Source organism: Copidosoma floridanum, unplaced genomic scaffold (genome assembly GCF_036245765.1).
Source record: "Copidosoma floridanum isolate Cflo_tuat_1 unplaced genomic scaffold, Cflo_Japanese_pri ptg000005l, whole genome shotgun sequence".
Taxonomy (NCBI): Eukaryota; Metazoa; Arthropoda; class Insecta; order Hymenoptera; family Encyrtidae; genus Copidosoma; species Copidosoma floridanum.
This window is the reverse complement of record NW_028321882.1, coordinates 13,661,241-13,684,909: the sequence shown is the minus strand read 5'-3', so window position 1 is coordinate 13,684,909 and position 23,669 is coordinate 13,661,241. Positions and strand designations below refer to the sequence as shown.

General features: G+C 33.3%; 1 protein-coding gene across 1 annotated transcript in view; it reads left to right on the top strand.

Moving 5' to 3' along the window:
* Positions 1-23,669, top strand: part of Mid1 (calcium-permeable channel component Mid1) — a 381,266-nt gene that overhangs the window by 44,904 nt on the left and 312,693 nt on the right. The gene's annotated exons all lie outside the window — the stretch shown is intronic.

Sequence of the window (23,669 nt, the reverse complement as noted above, 5' to 3'; positions counted from 1 at the left end):
TAATAAATTTTAATTTGTATTCTATTTATATCTTGTTATATTTCATTCCCAATGATAAAATTTTAAGACTCTTTACAGAGTCATACTCAACGAAAGTCGTCGCCTAACAAAGCTGACTGTGTACTTCGTGGCTCTTGGAAGTGTCAAGTGACAATCGAAGCGAGCCATGAAGCCTAAGCACATGAAGTCAGCAAGTACCGGCCCCATTTCAAGTAAGACAAAGAAGTTTTAACTAAAACTTCGTGCAAGGTGCATTTCTTTGCGCAGCGTGTTAGTTAGTAGCCCGCTGCCACTCATCAAGTGCAGACGTTAATAACTAATTTTAAAAGATTGACTAGACGTTCCATCTTTTCTCTGTTTCTTTGTATATATATATATATATATATATATATATATATATATATATATATATATATATATATATGAGCAACATAATATAAAGTGATACAAGAGTTATTGGAAAAAGAATTCAAGTTATTATAAAATAAATAATTATAAATCCAATGAAAAGAAGAAATACAAGTCATCTGAATCGGTCATCCAAATTAATTATTAAAACAGAGTTGCCAGAATTAGTTTCTAGTGGAAAGAAAGGTAAGTTAACCTGGATATTATATTTAACTCTCTACTTCTCCCTTCTTTTCTTAAACAAACGAATAGTTGGACTATCTGCTGTCCCGCAGCCTGTGAAGGAGCGTGAGACTGTAGTCCACAGTTTTTAGTTTGAAGCTGAAAATAAACTTAAATGACATTAAAAGTTATTTAACAGTCTGGTTCTAACAACAAGAGGAGGCCAGATACTACGTAATGAGAGAAGTTGGAGAAACGCACTGAGCTCGAGAACTTCTTCAGAAAGAGAGCTTAGAAGAGGAATAAAATATAGTCCCATAGGACATTTTATCGAGCAGGCTTATAGAAATAGTGAAGAGAAAAGTGATTAACAACGGCATGGAAATAAACGTCATGGCTATCAAGAAGGCAGGTGGTGCAAGAAAAATAAAATAAGATTAGGTAAGCATCAAAGGTCTCATGACAGGAGATGAAGTCGCTTGATTACCTCCACGGTTGCATATTAAAAGCGTCAAATAGCCCATTTTTTGATACAATATAAACGCTAAATAAAACCTTTCAAAAGCTCCAAATAAAATCTTTTAAAAGCGCCAAACACAATACAAAACAAATACCTGTGTATACACCGTGTATCTGAGCATAAATTTCGTAGTTCTTAAATGTACTACGTGGCTTTTATTTCATAGTTCCGTTTAATTAAGATAATGTTATTTAAATGACACTTATTTGATTAAAAAATCGCAAACTCAAAAATCCAGGACAAGAATATAAGCCAGGTGTTATACTAGTATATTTCAAAATAGCAGCCCATAAAGCTGTTGAGGAGTTTTTTGGAAATTCGGTATACTCACTTTTTTGTCCGAGAAAACAGTGAAGAAGGGATGTGGTTAAAACTATTTTTTGATTTTTCTTATTTGCAACCAGAGAAAGTAGAAGATGATTTTGTTGAGTTAATGTCTACCATTCTTGATAACAGCTTATTGATAAAGTTTTCCGATTACATGCTAAATAACTACATTGATGAGGAGTGCTAATTTCCATCACGTCTTGAGGCAGCATCTCCAACAGATAACCCTCAGACATTAAATAAAGCTGAATTATTTCATCGAAATTTTAAAGATAACTTTCATACCTCGTATCCAAAAGTTCATTCGTGCATAGATGTAGTGAAAAAAGTCCAAAGCACTACGTACCTCAAACTTTCTGACTTCTCGAAATCAAAGAAAAAAGATAGACAGGTTGAAAGCCGTTTCAAACATTTGAAAGCCCACCGTACTGAATGAGATAATAACCAATTTACAACATTAGAGTTTTTGAATGAAATTTGTAAACAAGCACTACCTGTTCCAACTGAAAATGAACGGACATAGTAAAAGTATGCTTCCGAGTAAGTACAAGTATATTCTCAATGTCAACAGTATGATGACAATTTTAATCAATTTGAAAGTAATATGTGTCCAGATATGTCACTTTTTATAGAAAATATATTATTTTTTACATCCACGGCTCCTTTATTTGTTTCATTTGATATTAAACCTGTGGCGTTTTAGAACGGTTTTGTTTGGCACTTTTGAAAGGTGTAAGGTGGCACTTTTAAAAGATTTAATTTGATGTTTATGGAAGAAAAATTTATGGTTTTGGTGCTTTTAAAAGCTACTGACCTTTATCACAAGCATAGATTCACAGAAAGTCAGAAAAAAATGGTTATCAACACCAGAAAATGGAAATGGTGAAAGTGGTCAAGCTACAGCAGTCCTGGAAACTTATGTATAGTGGAGACAAAAGAGAAGCTGTGGATTCATTCATCATGCTGCTCATGAACTATCAAGACACCAAAGGTTTCACGGATCAGCATATCGGATGATCAGTGATTGCGTTAGTAACTTTTTTTTTAATTTTTAACACATAAGCAACATAAACATCGGATCGTTTGTTCATAGTTGCTTGTATTGTAATTTTTGTTTATTAATTTTTTTGAAGAAACAGTAACCCCTTCTCTTCAAGTTATGCACTCAGATGTACAAGTGTTTTATGAGTAATTTATTATCAATCAACAAAAGGGGCTAGTAAGTGCCACTTATTAACAAAGTTTCAAGTCAGTGTCACAGATTAGCTAGTGAAATACAGTAGTGTTTTAAGCAATATTTTATTGCTTAACAACGTAGACAATAAGCACATTGGATCATCCAGTGATAAGTACTTGTGTTATGAAATTTTTTTATTCATTAACAATATGATTAGCAAGCCTTTCAGATCACCTGGTAATGTGTGCTTGGGTAGATGATTTCCATATGCAAAAACTCTAAGTTACATTGTAATAGATACTTGTATTAATAATTTTTTTTTTATTAATTGACAAAATGGCTAAGTAGGTCCCCAAGTCTTTTTGTCATAAAAGCTTGTGCTGTTAACCAACGTTTTATTTATTAAACTTGTTACTAAAGTTTAACTTGACATTCTATCAACTGCATATTTTTATGGATTAACTTACATTCCAGCTTTTATTCTTGTGTGTTCTATTAAAATCTTTCGTGAACATGAAAGTGACTAAGGACCACATTCCTTGGCTGCTAAAAAAGCTACTTACAGGAATCAATAAAATTACCGAACTTAAACGCAGATCACAGACCTTCAAAAGTAATGGTGATTCCTTCAGTGAAATCATCCCACATGCTTAGTTAACTCGTGCAGAAATTTTATTTTGAATCGCACAAATTACTAGCTGAGTCACGCAAAAAGGCATGATAAAATCAGACCTTTTATTTTGCAGATTTCTACGATAAGGGGTTGTACCTAAATGCCATGGACAACTTTTTCGATTTTTCGACCTCCCCCTCCCGGTGTAAGCTTTGCGTAAATTAGGATTAAACCCTTCTTCCAAAATCACGTTGACATACTTTTTCTATTAAATTTAAAAAAAAAAATTTTAAATAATAAACTTACTGAACTATCACTGTTAAATATAAAACTATTTTTAATTTCTATCATGTGAAAATGACAATTTTTTTAAGTGAAGCGTAACAACGAACAAAGCAATGTTAGCCATATAAGTACAAATAAAAATATAAGCATATTTAAAAAGAATGCCAAAGAATGCCTCAATCAACAAAATTATAGGAAGATTTCAAAAGAAGTGACTTTAAATAAAATAAAAAACGAGGTTAGGGTCTCGGGACCTATGACAGATGTAGAACATTAAAGAATATGTTAGTAAACTTGGTAGTATTTAATTGTCTATGATGAAAATAGTATTTTTTTGTGAGATAACTGTCATTGTCTTTAGGGCTATTTTATGGGACAAGGGACCTGCAAAACAGGGCCCGAGAGCCGTTAGACAGCCATGGAGCAATGTCGCTTATGTGGCAAATCCTATTTTTTCTACCGAGCGCAAACCAGCCTCTCAAAAATGCGTTTGGTAAAAAAAGTACTTATTTTTTGTGTCTCAATAATCTTTATTTAGGGTAAATGGGTTATTGGACTATTTTTATTTTAAAAAGATAGTTTATTTATAAATATGTTTTATGATTAGTGAATCTTAAAGATTAGGAGAGAGCAAAGTTTGTTTATATTTTTTTTGTTCAATAACATACAAACAACGAGAACAAGAAAAAACAATAATATATAGCCAATAGTATCTATACTACCTTTCTACACATAGGTACATACATTAGTTTAACAAACGATCATGTGTATTACTTTCTCTGTCTCTCTGTCTCTTTTCGGATACCTGTTTACTGTGCATAGTTGCGCATGTGCGTGAATTTTGTTGGCTCTTTACTAAGGACAGCTTAAAATAGAGTTAGAATAAATACAATGAGAAGATCCCGGAAAAACTATGCATCATAGAAAAATATTCATATTTTGCAATAATTCTGTTCGCAGGGAAGAAACTTTTAAAAATGACCAAAAATCAATACTCATTTTAATATTAATCTATCACTTTTTACATGCAGAAAATATTTAAAAAAGCAATGAAAAAGGCGTAGCTGTTCGGGTATAATAGAGAGAAAGAGAGAGCAAGTGCGATAGCAGACGATCAATGGCTCTCTTTATCTCACTCACTCTTACATAGTACTGCTAAAATGCCTTTTTCATTTTTTTCCTTATCATTTTGCGCTAGTTAAAACAAAATTAAAAATGCTTTGAAAATACCCAATTATAGATGAATTTTCTTATGTAAAAGTTTCTTGGCTCGTATCCATAAATAATAAGAACAAAGATTGGATTGGTGTGCTGCATAGCACAATCAATTAGGTCCCCGACTACGAATCCAAAGGATAGGGCTCGATTCTCGGAGTCAGTAGAACTTGAAACATTTTTTACACACATACGTCATGTAATATATATTGTACATGCGTAAGTATGTATATGCCATGTGTATAATATATATATATATATATATATATATATATATGATTATTATATACTCTTCTTTATAGCTATGTATGAGGGTGGTACACTTTACAAGCGAGAGAGGGGTGGTGGTTAGCGCAAGAAGAAAGAGACAGAGAGCTGAGCCGAGCCGAGCCAAGTCGAGTGAAACTGGAGATCATGCTATCGCATGAGTTGTTTCATCGCGTCGGTCAAACGCCTAAGCGCACCAATAAATGTTTCATATCAAAAATCTCGTAAACTCGCATTTGTATGATCTGTAGAAATCTTTTACTTTCTATTTGTATGCAAGACTGCTTTTAGATAAATCTATGTAATTTTCAAATAGATTAACCAGCTGTATTTGTTCTAGTAAAATAAAAAGCAAGGGGAAAAGCACGTGTATGGGGACATTTGTATGAGAAAAATAATTGCCAACGTTGATGCATATAATTTCCCTCCTTTTGTATCATTGAACTTTCTCCTCACCAATTTTGTGATGAACGTCATTAAGTAAAAAAATTACCTTAAGTAGAATCAAAAAATTGTAAAAGAATACAACGCCATGAAAAACAATTGTTTTTTAACACAGTGAAAAAATTTTTTTCCCCAATTTCTAAACATTTAAAAAAAAAAAAAATAACATAAATAATAATATACTTATTGTAAAAGTTATTCTTTAATAATAAATAAATAATTTTTTAATATTCCATAGAAATGCTGCTCTGCTAAATTATGGTGATTTCTGAGGTTTCAAAAAAAACACTCACGTAAAAAAATTAGTTCATTGACTTATTTATTTGTTTATATCATTTGCAATTAAAGCAAATTAATTTATAAACAGTAAGCCAAATTAAACACTATAATTAAAATACGAACAGTACCATGAAAAGAAGTAATTAAAATTACTACACTAAGATGGCTCATAGCAGAGTGGGTGAGGGCTCTGGCAAGCGTGCAAGGGAATGTGGGCTTAAGGTTTTTGGAAAATGAAGTTAAGTGAGAATATTGTTCTAGTTACTCCAGTTACTGCGGAACTCTCAAATAATACATATATTTTAATTGAACTAATGAGTCATGGTGAGTAAACACTTATAATCATTTTTTTTAAGAATTGGCTTAAGAAGAAGAAATAAAATTTAAATGTATGCTGTGGTAGTCCAGTCGTAGCGTAATATGGTGTAGTAGGGATGGTATGGCGAGGGGGTTAGGGCAAAGGTCAAGTATCATATAATATTTACTATCGTTATACTTTTTGTCATGGTCAACAGTCTAAGATCGTTGATTTACTCTCATGCACTGCGTGCCCATAAAAGTATATCTTTAAAGAAATTTCGTTCTAAGCCTTTGTGAACGCATTAACGTAGAGAGGTATACATGCAATAATATATTTAATTTTAAAATTATTAAGGTCTGTGATGATTAGTTGCTTAATTTTTAAATTTGAAAATAAAACGGATCCATCCAATTTTTAACTTCTTGCAACTTGTAGCTCAAACTCTGTTTGAAAGCAGGTCAAGGGTAATCAGAACATGTTTTCTGATAAGTTAAATAAGCCTAAAAACAAGGATTTTAGTCAAAACTTGCGTGAATTAAGAGTCAGGTGAATTTTTTTGCTCTTTTCTAACCACCATATGACACCCGTGTCTAGCTCTTCTTCTTAGACTGTATTATTTCCGCAAACCTAACTATGTACTTGATTTTTAGCATAGTTAATGGGTAAATGTACTCAGGGCAACATGTGTTAATATAAGACTCTTATTTTGCATAGTAGCCTTACCGCTTCCTTTTCACCCTAATTGTACCTATTTCGTGGCCTTTTCTAGCACCTGTCTACCTATATATATAGGGCAGTAACCACTACTGGCCTCATATTTCATGTCTCCTATCTTTCAAAGGCACTATTGTGCTGTACTACTACAAATTTTTCGTGGTGATTCGAGATTCTGCGATGAACCACGGCTTAAATCAATGTTCTTCTTTGCAGTTGTTAGGTTCACGTCTGTACCCCATGCATCAAAAGCATCTTGCAACGGTTAGACTTTCGAAGAACTGACATAATTTTGCAACATGGTCACGTAGTCTTTCTCTCCTCTCTCAACTGGGTGAAAACTGTACCTATACGTATACAGTACAGTGCTGCTGTTGCTGGCTTGCGAGTAGCTAGCCAAGCTAGTCTCTATACAATATATATAATACACTTATACATGCATGCAGCAGCACTGCAGCTACTGCACCTTTTTCCTATCTTTACTGGTAACAAGTCCATACTGACACGGACAGCAATCCGTATCAGAAATACTAACATAAAATATCTCAATGCATCGTTAAACGCATGCATGCCCTAACAATCACACATAAATGTACCCGTAGTACCTGTATAATAGTATGTGTTGCTGTGCACCATCTGCTCCAGTGATCTCAAAAGCAGCGACGGAACAGCGTACGGAATTCAAATAGGCTATATGGGCAAATCCGCAAAAACCAGTTAACTAAAACCCAAGCTATTTAACCCAGTGACCCGGGGGGCAGAAAATTGATAAAATAATAATAATAATATAGGTCGATAAACAAATAACCACATAACTGTAAACCCAAGCTATTTCACCCAGTGACCTGGGGGCCGAAAATTGATAACATAATAATTATATAGGTCAATAAACTAATAACCACATAACCTGAAACCCAAACTATTCAACCCAATGACCCTGGAGGCAGCAAATTAATAACACACTAAATATATAGGTCAATAAACAAATAACCTCATAACCTAAGACCCAAGCTATTTAACCCAGTGACTCGGGGGGCAGAAAAATTATAACATAATAAATATATAGGTCAATAAACAAATAACTACGTAACCTAAAACCTAAACTATTTAACCCAGTGACCTGGGGGCAGAAAATTGATAACATAATAATTATATAGGTCAATAAACAAGTAACTACATAACCTTAAACCCAAGCTATTTATCCCAGTGACCCGGGGGCCAAAAATTGATAACACAATAATTATGTAGGTCAATAAACAAATAACCACGTAACCTAAGACCCAAGCTTCTTAACCCAGTGACCCGGGGGGCAGAAAATTAATAACATAAGAATTATATAGGTTGATAAACAGACAACCACATAACCTAAGACCCCAGCTATTCAACCCAATGACCCTGGAGGCAGCAAATTAATAACACACTAAATATATAGGTCAATAAACAAATAACCTCATAACCTAAAACCCAAGCTATTTAACCCAGTGACCCGAGGGGCAGAAAAATGATAAGATATTAATGATTTAGGTCAATAAACAAATAACCACATAACCTAAAACCCAAGCTTTTTAACTCAGTGACCTGGGGGGACATCAAGTTAATATTTTATTGATTAAATGAATTATTGAATGATTAACAACACACACTAAGACTTAAGCTATTTAACTCAGTGACTAAGGGCACAGTGAGTTATTAATTTTTTTAATTGATGAATTATCAACAAATAACAACATTACCTCAGTCCTAAGCTACTTTACCTAATGACCTGTAATGCAGCAATTAAATAATACATTGATTGGATAAGTTATTATCATAAAAAGTTTGGGTTTTAGGTTATGTAGTTATTTAATAATATAGTCATTTAATTATTAAATTATTTACTTGCTTTCCTCCAAGTCACAGAGTTAAAAAGCTTGGGTTTTAGGTAATGTTGTTATTTATGCAATAAATTAATTAACCATTATTATATATATATATATATATATATATATATATATATATATATATATATATATATATATATATATATATATATATATATAATTAATTTGCTGCCCCCCGAGTCATTGGATTAAATAGCTTGGGTTTTAGGGTATGTTGTTATTTATTTAGTAATTTATTAAATCAATTAATTATTAACTTACTGTCCCCCAGGTCACTGGATTAAATAGTTCGGGTTTAAGGTTATGTGGTTATTTAATTATATATTTATTTAATTAATAAATTATTTACTTGCTTTTCTTCGCATCATTGACTTAAAAATTTAAGGTCTTAGGTATTCTTGTTATTTATTCAATAATTTAATTAACCATCATATTATTATATATATTCAATATATTATTAATTTGCTGCCCCCCAAGTCATTGGGCTTAATAGCTTTAGTTTTAGGTTATGTTGTTATCCATTTAGTAATTTATTTAATCAATTAATTATTAACTTGCTGTCCTCCAGGTCACTAAGTTAAATAGCTTACGTTTTAGGTTATGATGTTATTAAATTATATATTTATTTAATTAACAAATTTTTTACTTGCTTTTCCCCGGGTCACTGAGTTAAAAAGCTTGGGTTTTAGGTAATGTTGTTATTAATTCAATAATTTATTCATCTAGCATATTATTATATATTTTCTATAGTTTATTAATTTGCTGCCCCCCAAGTCATTGGGTTAAATAGCTGGGGTTTTAGGGTATGTTGCTATTCATTTAGTAATTTATTTAATCAATTAATTATCAACTTGCTGTCTCCCGGGTCACTGAGTTAAGAAGCTTGAGTTTTAGGTAATGTTGTTATTTATTTAATTATTTATTTAACCATCATATTATTATTATATATATTTAATATGTTATTAATTTGCTGCCCCCCGAGTCATTGGGTTGAATAGCTTGGGTTTTAGGGTGTGTTGTTATTCATTTAGTAATTTGTTTAATCAATTAAGAATTAACTTGCTGTCCCCTGGGTAACTGGGTTAAATTGCTTGGGTTTTAGGTTATGAGGCTATTTTTTCATTGACCTATAAAATTAATATGTTATTAGTTCTTTGCCCCCCGGGTCATTGGGTTAAATAGCGAGGATTTTAGGTTATGTGGTTATTTGTTTATTGACTTATTTAATTAGTATGTTGTTAATTTTTTGCCCCCCGGGTCACTAGGTAAAAAAGCTTGGGTTTTAGGTTATGAGGTTATTTGTTTAATGACCTATATAATTATTATGTTCTCAATTTTCTGCCCCCCAGGTCACTGGGTTAAATAGCTTGTGTTTTAGGTTATGAGGTTATTTGTTTATTATCCTATAAAATTAATATGTTATTAGTTCTCTGCCCCCCTGGTCACTGGGTTAAATAGCTTAGGTTTTAGGTTATGAGGTTATTTGTTTATTGACCTTTAAAATTAATATGTTATTAGTTCTCTGCCCCCTGGGTCATTGGGTTAAATAGCAAGGGTTTTAGGTTATATGGTTATTCGTTTATTGACCTATATAATTATTATGTTCTCACTTTTCTGCCCCCCGGGTCACTGGGTTAAATAGCTTGTGTTTTAGTTAACTGATTTTTGTGGGTTTGCCCATGTAGCCAATTTGAATTCTGCGCGCTGTTCCGTCGCTGCTTTTGAGATCACTGATCTGCTCAATCACGTGGGAGCAAAAAGAGCTCGGCTCAGCTTTACTAGTATATATACACACAGACTTAGAAACAACAGCCCAAACTCTGAAAATTTCTTTCATCTTTAATTTTTGATAGCTTATGTTATCAAGTGTGTTGAAGATGGAAAAAATGGTTAAAAAATTTAAATGTCGTAGTTCATTGCATAAGCACGTTTTCATGTAAATTTTTTAAAAAAATATCTATATTTTCAAAACGGTAATACGTATTAAAAATGGACTACATCAACTGGAAGAGTGAGAAAAATGTTTTAGGTAGCACCATTTGTTCGATTTAGACCAGTATAAAATCATGAGAGAAATAGCTGAAAAAATAAAATTGCAAAATAGACTCTTCACCAGACTTTAAGTGTGCGTATATATCGATAATCGTGCAATTTCTTCATTTAAGCCGTTTTTCTCAAAATTTTACGCTGGTTAAATTAAAACTCTTAGTGCTACTTAATGCACGTTCTCCACTTTTTCGATTGGTGCAAGCTGTTTTTTAATGCGCGTTGCTGTTTTCAAAATATAAACGCGTTTCGAAGAAACTTGCATAAAAATGTAATTTTTGCAATGAACTACGACATTGAAAATATTTCACCATTTTTCCCACGATCAGTGCACTCAAACACTTAACATAGCAAAAATGAGAGGTGAAAGAAACTTTTGAATTTTTGGTCTTATTTTCTTAGTCTTATACAGTGGTTGCTTCTCACTGAACATATGGAGCATCTGCGATACAGATCTCTCTCTGTGCATCTCCTATCGGCTGAACGTTAATGCTAAATAAGGTAGGGAAGTAAGAAAAAAAGGAAACAGAGGTGAAAGAGCTAAAGGGACTTGACAGGCTAGGGGTAAGGGAAAAAAGGAAAAAGCCGAGAGATCGGCAGATTAGCTTGGGCGTTCAAGCGCGCGTGAAGCGATTATTTTTGGTTTTGTTTTTTTGATACGTAAAAGCGTTTTGTTGCGGCAATCATTTTCGTTTGTTGACTACGTTGTGTTTGGGAATTGTGTTGGCACAACATTTGGTGCAGTACACGGAAAGACCGAGTTCATTGAAAATCCTCTACTATACTTAGTTATGAGTTTTTCATAGCTTGGTACGGTTTTTTCCCGTACCACGTCCGTCTAAAACCTACGCTCAAGTATGTTATGTAGAATCTCCTTCTACTGCGTTAGGTATAAGTTTATATGAACACTAAGTACGGTATTATCTCATGTAAATAAATAAGTAATTGAATAATTTTACTCTCATGAAAAAATATTAGTGAGACATTGTAATTTCCAACTCACTAAAATATTTTTAACAAAGTCATCCATGATCCACTTTGAGGTTACTTTTGATATTTATAGTAATAACATTAACAATTCATCACTGCACCAGTATCCTAATTAACTGTTACTTATCTTTTTAACGCTGGTACATACATTTATTATGATAAAAATAATATTACAATGAATATGGATAATTTTTAATGTACCTACAGGTATATTAAAAATGCATACCACAAGAAAAAAAAACTGCTCTGCGCACTATAGTACGTCGTAAACACCTACTGGATACATCTATTTTTCATAGCTACAGTTGGTAAGGGAAAAAACCGTACCACCGTCACTAAATACTTGTACTGATATCTTAAAACCTATGTACTTGGCACGAAATTTAAGACCACTCAAGGTGACACTAAAAATTCTTGTGTTAGTAAGCAACAAATATAACGTTGGTGTAGTATTTCTTACGATCAAATATTGTAGTAGGGGATTTTCAATGATCTCGGTCTTTCCGTGTAAGGAGTGTTAGGTTTGTTTCTGATCCTACTGCGATAGCGGATACTACCAGGGCAGGCGATCCACCACAGGAGATACCCAGGCACCAAGCGACACCAAGTCGAAGACGTAAAGATGGACTCCGGTTGGCCATGAGGTTTTGGCAGCAGGAATGCCTGCTGACTTAATTTCATCCCCCTTCGAGTACCATTCGATGACCAGAAGTATGAGCGTCTCATCGTAGCGCCTGTAAGTACCTGTCAACAGGCAGATTTATTGTAAAGGGCAGCGGCCCTCAATTAGCCCGCGTTGTCTGCCCAGTTTACAATTTTGCGCCGCATGCACGCCAAGCATTCGCGCTAGACGTGCGTACACACACACGAACACCTTTACACGCACACACGCACAAGCAAAATTATTGCATTTTATATATTATTTCGAATATATTTCTTTGTTTTAAAATACGACTCTCAAGTGTTAACTATTGTTGTGAGCACGACTCCCCCCTTGTGCCATGCTAAAGTCGTTGCGAGAAGCAACGACACCTGTAGCAGCGATACTTGGCCCCTGCGGTGTCTCGACGGACGAGACCCACGTATTTACATATTGTAGGGAGCTTCATCATGGGTATCCAGGCCACACAGGCCCGGTCAAGGACGAATTCTCTGCCTCACTAAATCCGCATCGAGCGCACCCTGTAGCAGTAAATAACTCTCGATAAGTAAATTATATTTAACTAGCGGCCCCCCGTCTTGGCTTCGCTCGAGACTTACTTAATGGAACACCGTAGTGTGTTGACATGTAATGTGAAACGTTTTCAGTTAGAAATTTTACATATATTTCTGACACTTCTGAGAACAAAAATCTACTTATTTAAAAAAAGTTTTTTTGGAATTCATACAGTTTATTTGGTTTAATAAGAAGCTGTGAAAATTAAAAAAAAATACAATTATGCTGAAAAGTACCGTGCGTTTCTTATGCCATAAAATAATCGTTGGCCATAAGGGGCCGTTGATTTGCAGTTTCTCCCGTATAATTCATGAAATGATAATTTTTTAAAGCTGTTAAGATTTAAAACCTCCAAAAACAATATACTAAAAAAGTTTTTTCTCTTATCTCACAACTTTATAACCAGGAAAACAAATTCCTAGAGCTGAATCTCAACATTTTTCATCGCCATAAAAATACAAATACATTTTCTACTTATTTAAAAATTTGAAAGGTTCAAGAAAATACTGTGAGTGTGCAATGAAAAACTGATTTCTCACGTAATGGATTCCTTATTTGTCGATTTTAACGCTGCTGTTTCAATCTCGATAAGTTTTTTGCGTCAGTTTTTTGGCACCTAAAATTGTATTCATTAGATACATTTAAAGTCTTTTTTTTTATTCACCCTCGTGTGACTTTTGGCAAGCTTAAGACTTTTGTCATCCCTAAAGGGTGCTTTTTATCAACTTTGTCTACTTCCAAAATATTTGTTGGCGAGGTAGTTCAACGTCCGATGGCCCTAAAAAAGACTGATGAGCTTCTTAAGTAAACTCTTTCTTGACTGAAGTTTGCAGCAATTGTGACTGCCTGGATATCTCAGGGTGATCTTCTCTGGCCTGCTGTTGAAGCCTCAGACTGATTGGGAGAAAAAGTACAAAGTCCGAAGCCTTGGAGCTGGTTGTAGGGATCTTTTTTAACGTCTCCTAGTATAACGTTGAAGATGTTGGTGTCTAAATCACCTTTTTTTGCAAACTCAGTTGTTTTGGTAAGCTAAGATACGGAGATTGATTTGTGATGCTTGTCCGTTAGAGACTGTCCTATTGGCTCAAGTTTTTTGTGTCCCTTCATAGCTCTTAGGTTTGCCCAGCGCAGACTTTGGAGAGAATTGGTGATTCCTGATTGAATGCTTAGAGTTGAGAGGGTAATGTAGGATCATAGGTCACCGGTGATCCCAGCCTTGCGAAGAACAACTCTGCTCATAACGACTGCCAGTAAATGACTGACTTGTGTTAATAGTGGCCATCTTCAGTTTGCCGATGAACTACCGGTAGATGACTATAGAAATTTCCGAGATGCTTCGGCCTTTCATAACCATACTTATTTAATTCTGTTGCAGGTAGCCTTGCTTTTATGTCGACGCCACCTAGCAGATTCTACTGAACTAAAGTGAAAACCTGGCTCATTTTTGCAAGACTTTAAGCTTTTTTATTGCTATTGTTATGAAATTTCTTAAGATAAAAACTATACTAAAACCATCAAGGAAGTGTCAATAATTGGAATGCAAAATTTTAGCAAAATCGGTTCAGTAGTATTTGTGGTTATCGATTACAACAGTTTTTGTGACTTTGCTTTATATATTAGTAAGATTATGACAAAGAAGCAAGTGATAAGATGTTAGTACATTAAAAATAAATAACTAGAGCTTAAAAATATAGACAACCTTTAATTATATAGATTTATTTACAAAATATAGGTTTTATTAAGACTGGATGGTGGAGACAGAGTACAGTTTTTTCATTTAAATGATGAAAAATTTAAACATTACATATCATACTAAATAATTTTAGTGTACAGTTCTAATGTTAAGTGATTTATTTGTATATAAATAATAATAGCACTAGGTTAACACTGCTCATTTGTACTGCTTAAACTGTAATAAAGTTATCTTATAACTCTTGATAATTTATTTATATATTCTTCGTATACAGACCCTTATCTTTACTATTGAAAATCCTTGTAAAAACAATCAATTTATGTATTTTTGAATTCGATAAAAAAATTTTTTGAATTGCCGAAAAAATACTGCAACAATTTTTTTAAAAACCCTGTTATTGGGTTAATCATTTAGCTTATGTTTTCCTACTGTTCTCATTACTTTCTTAATTAAATTTCAACTATTGACTATTTAAATAGAATTTTTATATAAGTAATAAGATTTCAGGTACTAGATAATCTAGTTTTCAATACCGAAAGTAAGATGGTGTTGAAACCTAAAATTATGAGGATCATCTATTTAAGATCGTTTAATAAAGGATTTTAGCAAAAATCAACTTTGATCTTATATAACAGTGTCAAAACTTCTATGAAGCTCAGAGCCTGTTCTCCAATAACCTTTTTTGAGTAAAATTAGGGAGACTTGACAGCAAAAGGGTTAAAGGGACTATTTATTTTCACCGGTCATTTATATGAAAATTCAACACCAACAACTTTATTAAGAAAACATATAATCCTGTACTGTTGAGTACAATAAATCAAAATTTAAGAAATGCGATTTTACATGAAGCATTAAAAGAAGTGAAAAAATATTTAAAAAATGTGAAAGTCTGTCTATAAATGAAAGTACAAATAAAGAGATAACTTATTTACGAAAACAAAGGTTTGTATAAAGAGCTGATTATTTACCATATTTCTGAAAAATGCACATGTACACAGCAGAAAGATGTATTAAAAATGATCAAAGCACTGGTATCATTTATACATGAGCCATTTAAAAGTGCACTACCAACTTACTGCACATGAACGGTTTATTAAAAGCTACTCTAAAATGTAAGAACTGGTAGTATAACGAAAAAACTGTTTTTCAAACTTCACCCAAGATACTTTATGATAAAAATAACTTAAAACTGCTCGAAAAAATAGTATTATTCTTCCTCTATTAATATATTTAAACGATGTTAAAACTGGAAATGCTCTAGGAGCCCATTTGGGTAAAAGTGTTTGGCGCTGTTTTTGTTAGTATCCCTTGTTTCCCATGATATTTTGTGTCAAAATTGGAAAGCATTGTTTTATTTAAATAATTTTATTTAGCTAAATGAAAAAAATATGGAAATAAAATGATTTTGACATTAATAATTAATAAACTAAATGACTTTTTGAAAAATGGGATTGAATTAGAAACTGAAGCAAACAAATTTATTTTATAACAAGTTGAATTTTGGGTGACAATTTAGGCTATTTTTTACTAGCTATTGAAAAATTATTGTAGGTTATAAAGTTCCTCGATGCAACTGCATTTGCAAATTGTATAGAAAGCTTAACAAAATACTTCGTATCTCAACCTAACGTATTCCTAAAAAAATACATACTTTGTACAAATACACACCATACATTGTACGAACAGTTATTTGGAGTTGTAAAGTGTACATTTTATCATTTAGTACGTTACGTAAATATTATTTTAAAAATTGGACAAGTTGTACATCACTTACTAATGCGATTTTGATCAAAACACCGAAAAATCAAAGAAATTGTGCTAAGTACGTCGTCTCTTATAAAGATGTTAAAAACTATTGGGGTTCCGCTGGCACTTGGATTAATGTTACAGTATTTTAAAAAATATAATGATATGTATGTTATTAAAGGTGCAGTGGAAAAAGATTTGACAGAAAATTCATCATGTTCATTACGATAAAAAGCCATCGAATACAATATTATTACAATAAATGGATTTGTGTTTAATCGAAAAATATGCACAATTACGAAAATAAATGAAGATTATATATAATACGGTCAAATATCGAATTTTTTTTTCTGTAAACGAGAAAAATACTTTTAAATACATACTGATAAGATAAATTTAATTTGATTTACACTTTAATGTTAATAGTGTATGAGTGGCGTCTTACATTTCTCTCGCTTCAGGCTCTACTTGCTGGGTGGCCAAGCCCCTAATAACTCTTTCCTGTCAAGCGGCGGAATACCTGCACGATTACTATATAAGCGCGATCGAGTCAGTCTCAGCCCACACCTCTTCAGTGTCTGAGGCAGGGAGCACGTCATCAGCCTTACTGATGAGTCCTAGCGTGCTCTCGGGACGAAACACCTCTTTCTCTCTCTTATAGATGACCACACCATTACTGTATTATACTACTATACATATGTATAGAAAACAAAAGGAGTGATTTTGTAGATTACCAGTCATCAATATTGACTGTGTCATTCTTGTTATGTATAAAACATGACACACCTCGCAACGATCACCGTCTTCGTGCACGTCACTAACCTGAAAAATCTTAATCACACTCACGCGTTTTTAACATCCACTTTATCCCTAAATGTACTCCCACACTCGTTCGCTAAGATCACCTGGATACTTCTATCCCCGTACCTGACTCTAGTATACTATCCCCAGTATCATTATAATATCCTCACGATTACGCTGCACTACTTGGGGCTCTTCCTAGTCTCGTGGTGGCTCGGTCACACTGATAGCTTCAGGTGATTCCTTTAACAGCAGTTGTCCTCTCGTTTAGCTGGATGCCCTCCTCCTCTGATTCTCTCTCTCTCTCTCTCACTGATGTCTCATACCATACTAGAGATTAATAGGGAGATTGCTGACTGCCATACAACGAATTGTGCCCACTTTTTTTCAGTGGTTCGAGCGCCCTGTTGCGGCCAAGCAGCCGAACCAGGTGCACATTTTTTTTTATTTGAGAAGCATGGTAGGGGTATGAGAGGAGTGGATTCACGTGGAAATGTCCATATAGGCGTAAATCTTGGAGACGCATGGAAGGGGTGAACCGAATGTGCGCCTACAAGGAGAGGAGTGAGAATATCGGCTACATAGCTATATAGCTGAGCGCACAGACAAAGCAAGCGATGACACGAGTTTTTCCCTCTTGAGCCTTTTGACTCTACAACCGAGTATATGCTATGTATATTTAACTGACTTGCTTTCGCTCTGGCTTTAATGTTATCTATAAATCTTATTTAATTAAATCGTGGAACTAAATTCTCAATCATTACATGCGCAGACGTTTGATTTCAATACATCATTCTTTAATTCTCCCGTACTCTTAACACTCCCAAATCCATTTATGTTTTTAAAAAATATATAGCTTTAACTTTTTTTTAAGGTTGTCAGTACGGCTTTTACCACTAATTTATTAATTTTACACATCCTAACTGCTGAGAATTGTAGGACAAGCTTCGAAGGATATCCATGAACATATGTTGACACCTCGTACGGAGACTAGCCGTATTCCCAAACCTTTAAGAAGACCAGCGTTATTCAGTATCTGTGACAAACACTAATTTTATTTGCAACTCCTTGCAAAGACTAGCCGTATTCACGGAATGTTTATCCAAAACTATCCTCATCCACTGAGCACTATTGAAAACTATACTCATTAACGGGGAGCTATCGAAAATTATCCTTATTCACTGTGCACCATTAAAAACTATCCTTATTTACGGAGCGTTATCAAAAACAATCCTCATTCACGGGGTGCTATCAAAATTTTTCCTTGTTCACGAGGATTCTTGAATATTAGCACTGTGAGAGTACAATAAACAGCATTTTTTCAAATGAGGTTCAATACTTTCCCGAAACTACTTTAACAAACTGTTTGTTTAGTATTTTTACTCCGGTACTCTCTTTGAAAGTGTATAGAGGACTCCGGAAGTACTAAGAGGACTGATGAGAGAACCAATGAGAGATCTTAAGTTGAAAAAATTTTAACAGATATGTGAGAACCAAAAGAACTGAGAGTACTAGTGTGAGGATTCAAAATCTCTTAGATAAGTACGCAACGGAGATAAGAAACCCAATCGCTTATCAGTAAACATATTTATAAAATAATTTTTTTGGCGAATTAGCATCAGCGATTAGAAACACAACAGTTTTTCAGAAAATTTATTAATAAAACAATCTCTTTAGCGAGTAAGCTTCAGCAATAAAAAAACCCAATGTTTATCAGTGGATAAATTAATAAAATAATCTCTTTGGCGAGTAAGCATCGGCGATAAGAAATCCAATATTTGATCAGTGGATATATTAAAAGAATAACCTTTTTGGCAATTTAGAATCAGTGATTAGAAACCTAATAGTTTATCAGTGGATATATTATAAAAATAATCTTTTAGGCGACTTAGCATGGGTGATAAGAAACCCAATAGCGAATCAGCATCGGCAGGTAGAAATCCAACAGCTTTTCAGAAAATTCAAAAATAAAATAATCTCCTTGGCGAGTAGGCATGGGCGACAAAAAACCCAATAGTTTATTAGTGGATGAATTAATACAATAAACTTTTTGGCATGTAGGCATTGGCGATTAGAAACATAATAGTTAATTAGTAAATATATTAATAAAATAATCTTTTTGGCGAGTAGGCATTGGCGATTAGAAGCCTAATAGTTTATTACAAGATATAATAATAGAATAATCTCTTTAGTGAGCAGGCATCGGTGGTAAGAAACCTAATAGGTTTTCAGTGGATATATAAATAAAATAACATCTTAGATGTGTTATTGTCGGTAATAAAAAACCCAATAAATTATCAGTGGATGCATAAATAAAGAAGTCTTAAAGGCAAATTAGCCTTCGCAATAAGAAACCTAATAGCTTGTCAGGAAATTTATGAATAAAATATTCTCCTTAGTGAGTAAGCATCGGTGATAAAAAAACTAATATTTTTTCTTATATTTAGTAATAAACTGCCAAAGGGATGATTTTATTCATCAATGCCCTGAAAATTTGTTGGGCTTCTAATCACTAATGCTTACTCGCCTATAAGATTTTTTATATATAAATTTACTTCAAATCCGTGGGGTTTTTATCACCAAAGCTTACTCACCTATAAGATTATTTAACATATAAATTTTCTTTTAATCTTTGGGGGGTTCTAATCACTTTAAGTCTGTTGAATTTCTAATCACCAAAACATACTTGCCTATAAGCTTATTTTATAAATAAATTTCATAAAAATCTGTTGGGTTTCCAGTCGCCGAAGTTTACTGGACAAAAAAGTTAGTTTAGTTATAAATTCACTAAAAATCTGTTTGGTGTCTATCAATATTGTTTGTTTACCAAAGAGATTATTTTATTAATTAATCGACTGAAAAACTGTTAAGTAACTAATCTTGTTTGTAACCTCACTTTCACGATTTATATGATTGTCGTAGTTTTCTCCAATTCACTTTGGTCCTCTTAAATTTTCACTGTGGTACTCTTGGTTCTCTTTAAGTCTTTTTGGTGCTTTCTTAAGTTCTTTGTCAATCTGTATATATTCTGTATAGTGACCACAACTGTATTGCACATATGAGGACTCGAGAGGACAGAGAGGACTCAAAGAGTACTGAGAAAACTATAGAGCACTTCTTAAGAGAACTTTAAGATGACTGGAAGTGATAAGGCCCTTGTATTTTTATCTTTTTCTTTTTTTTTTTTTTTTTTTTTTTGGTGTACTGTATTATATATTTTGTTTTTAAAAATTATTCTTTAGTATTGTTTCAGGAATAAGCTTATGAATATTGCATGGATCTACAATTCTTAAAATTAAATTTAAATATGAAGCCTAGCATACGTCTAGTTTTTGCAAGAACCTGAATAAGGCTAGACTTCGTACGAGGCGTTGATGTGACTTTGAAAGAGGGTACGTGTCTTTCGGAAAGCTGAGATGGATAACGTTTATGCCACTTCGTGGATTGTTTCACACTTAAGGGTTCAAATCCACTTCATGGTATTTTTTTTTATTTTTTTTTATTATTATTTTTTTTTTTTTTAATGTAATTTATCATTTTGTCTTTATTTCATTTATTTATGTTTCGTCAAAAAATATCTATGTATCGTCATCGTTCGTTTTTAGATACATCAAAATAAATTTTGTTACTTTGATACATCTCATTAGCAAGGTTATTTCATAGTTTTATAATAGTAAAATAACTTTTAAGGATTTTAACATAATTTCTGCATTTTAAAACTCCTGGGAAATTATAAGCACCCTATTTATGACAAAAAAAAGCCGGAGCAAAAGAAAACTCATACTCTTACTACGATTATATCAAATATTATTATTACCAGTAAAGAACAACTTACATCCAATTATAAGTTAATATTTATTTACGTACATGTATCATATTTTTTAGCTCATACTAACATTTCTATTCAATTCCTTGTGGTTATTGCATTGACATAATTCGTAATACATACATGTACAAACATTAAAGCAGATTCTTAAGTCTTTATAAATAGTGCGTAATTTAGATTAGAAAGTCTTACAGAGACTGAACAAAGCCTTTGTTATTTAAGACAAATGAGTTTTAACCACTTGTAACTCAGAGTATGGATGAAAAAAAGTTGTATCGTGTATAAATAATTAACGCTTTTACCTACAACAAATTATTATTGTTATTTATCAGAAATAGTTACCAAAATTTTTTGACAGCGCGTAAATCATATACAGTTAACAAGAATCTTTTTTCCTCTGTTTTGAAGGTGGCAATTTATATATTTTTATAAATTAATAACTTTAAAAAATGTTACAACTTCACAATTTAGATTGCACTTTTAATTTTTGCAATCAGTCAATTAATTTTACATTCTATGCAACACACAATGATTTGCATTAATTGATTTAATTGTTTGTAGATGATAAGATAGACTATTAAAAAACACCTCTAGCCATACAATGCCAGGCAGCTAATTTTTTTTGTAGTTATACTAGCACAGTTGTATTGTCGATATCTTTAACCACGTGACACAGGTTGCTTTTATTAATAAGCTCGCGGAACTCTCACGACGAGTAGCATAACTTTAACATCTTCAAAATGATTTTTTTATAGTTCTACATAATAATTTTCGAGAATCATAGCATAACTAATTCATCATAAAGAAGTAGGCACTTAAATACAGGAAACTGTAGTCTGAATACTTCACAATTTTAAGAAAAAAAAGGAAAACTAGGACAAATAATTGGTCAATTTTTCAGAAAACTGTGTTTTTAAAGATTATGCAGCACAAATGTATATGTTGATACTGTTTTAAGAGGGTTATCGTGGTACAGTTAACTTCAAAATTGAATTTTCGTTTTAAAAATGTCTTTGTTATAATTATTCTTAACAAAACAGGTCAATTATTTGAACATCCCCGTTCACTCTTGATCGAAGTTTTTGCAAGCAGAAATAGACCCAGACTCAGTTTTTATTAATACTTAAATTTGTAGTTACAAAAATTTTTTTAGTTCTCACAATTCCTGACTCTAAATATCTTTTCAGGTAAGCATAATGAAGTGTTTTCTCAGAGTAATAGGCATAAAAGAGCCTTTTCAAACTGAATATAAGAAAGAGCCTTTAATTTTTATTTCTCTGATTTTAAGTTGGTACTACATTAATGTATGTATATAGATAATTGATCTAAAAAGATATATGTAAATTACCACCTTAAAATAGAAGTAAACAAAGTAGTTAAAAAGGCGTTTATGTCATTTTTTTAAACTTATCGTTTTACTCTCCAGTGTAAAATAAATGTGCGAATTCGCACAGAGGTACATGACCAACCAAGAACTGGGTGAGGAGCAAATGAGAACTCAAATATGTCGAAGAATATTTTTGAACGACATTTCGTTAGGCTTAATAGTACCAATCGACGCCGGCTCGATACACCTTCGTGCAAGTGTACCTCTGTATAAAAAGGCAATTTCTTTTAGTTTAAGAAGACTTTCTTCTGCCCAAAAATTTAAAAAGATTCTTTCTTGGCTTTTACTCTAAAAATACTCTTTCTTGCACTCACCTGGTCGTATCATTGTAAAAATTATTACGTTGCTTCTTCTGCATTTCATATAAATAATTAAACTTCCTTAATAATCTACAACCAAGAAATAGATTTATTTTAATCATCATCCGAAAAGGCTTTAGCTACCACGTCTAAAAATTAGGTGCATTTTGCTTGTTAATTGTAAGTGTTAGTATTTCGTAGTAAGAGCTTTTTTTTAACATACGTAAATGTACACTTTTTATTAGCCTCAAATTACAGTGGATAGCTATACATACATGTATATGTTTGAGAGTCCTGAGTTGAGACTCGATAAGTTGAGAGTTTTGGGCGAGCACGTGGGTGAGGATTTTGAGTAATAAGGGGGTGTACACACAAGTATGTTTCATATCACTTTAATACTATAACGTTGAGCTAATTATACATAACTTAATAACAAGGAAATTCAGTGTAATTGTTGCTTGAATTAGTATTAAGAATAAGATAACGCTTTTCTTGAGCACGCACTCTTGGCCAGAGAGCACGTACAGGCCGTCGGGCTAGGCGGCGTCCCGTGCGCAGACAGACCTTGGGCTCTTTTTTCCTCGACTCCTTTTCGGCTTTTTCCCTCACCTCAGCTGTGGTGGTAAGAGAACGCATGAGAGCAAGCAGGATGGTCACAGTACCACGGTGATCAAGCGCAGCACCGCTTTTCGTACGCCAGCGCGTGCGAGAGAGAAAAAGCTTGACTGAACTAGTCAAAGTCCTCCTTCGGCACTAGCGCTTGCTTGCGACGTTGGCACGTTGTCGGCAGGCTGGGCTAAGACGCTACAACCACTCCTCCTCCAGTGACCTTCGCGAGAAGCGAAGGGAATGTAACATGCTTATGTGCGTTTTTTATATGTACTGGAGACTCCAGACTGGTGGCTTCTAGTGCTGGATCTGAAGCTGGGGGCTGTTGTTTTACACGTTGTTGATGTTAATTTTGTTAAGGTGGTTCCGTTGCTGGAGGCTGCTGTTGGGCAGTCCAGTTTGCATAACCAAGCTCCGTGGGTTCCAGATATGCAGGCTTTAGCTGGTCAACCGATACGACCTTC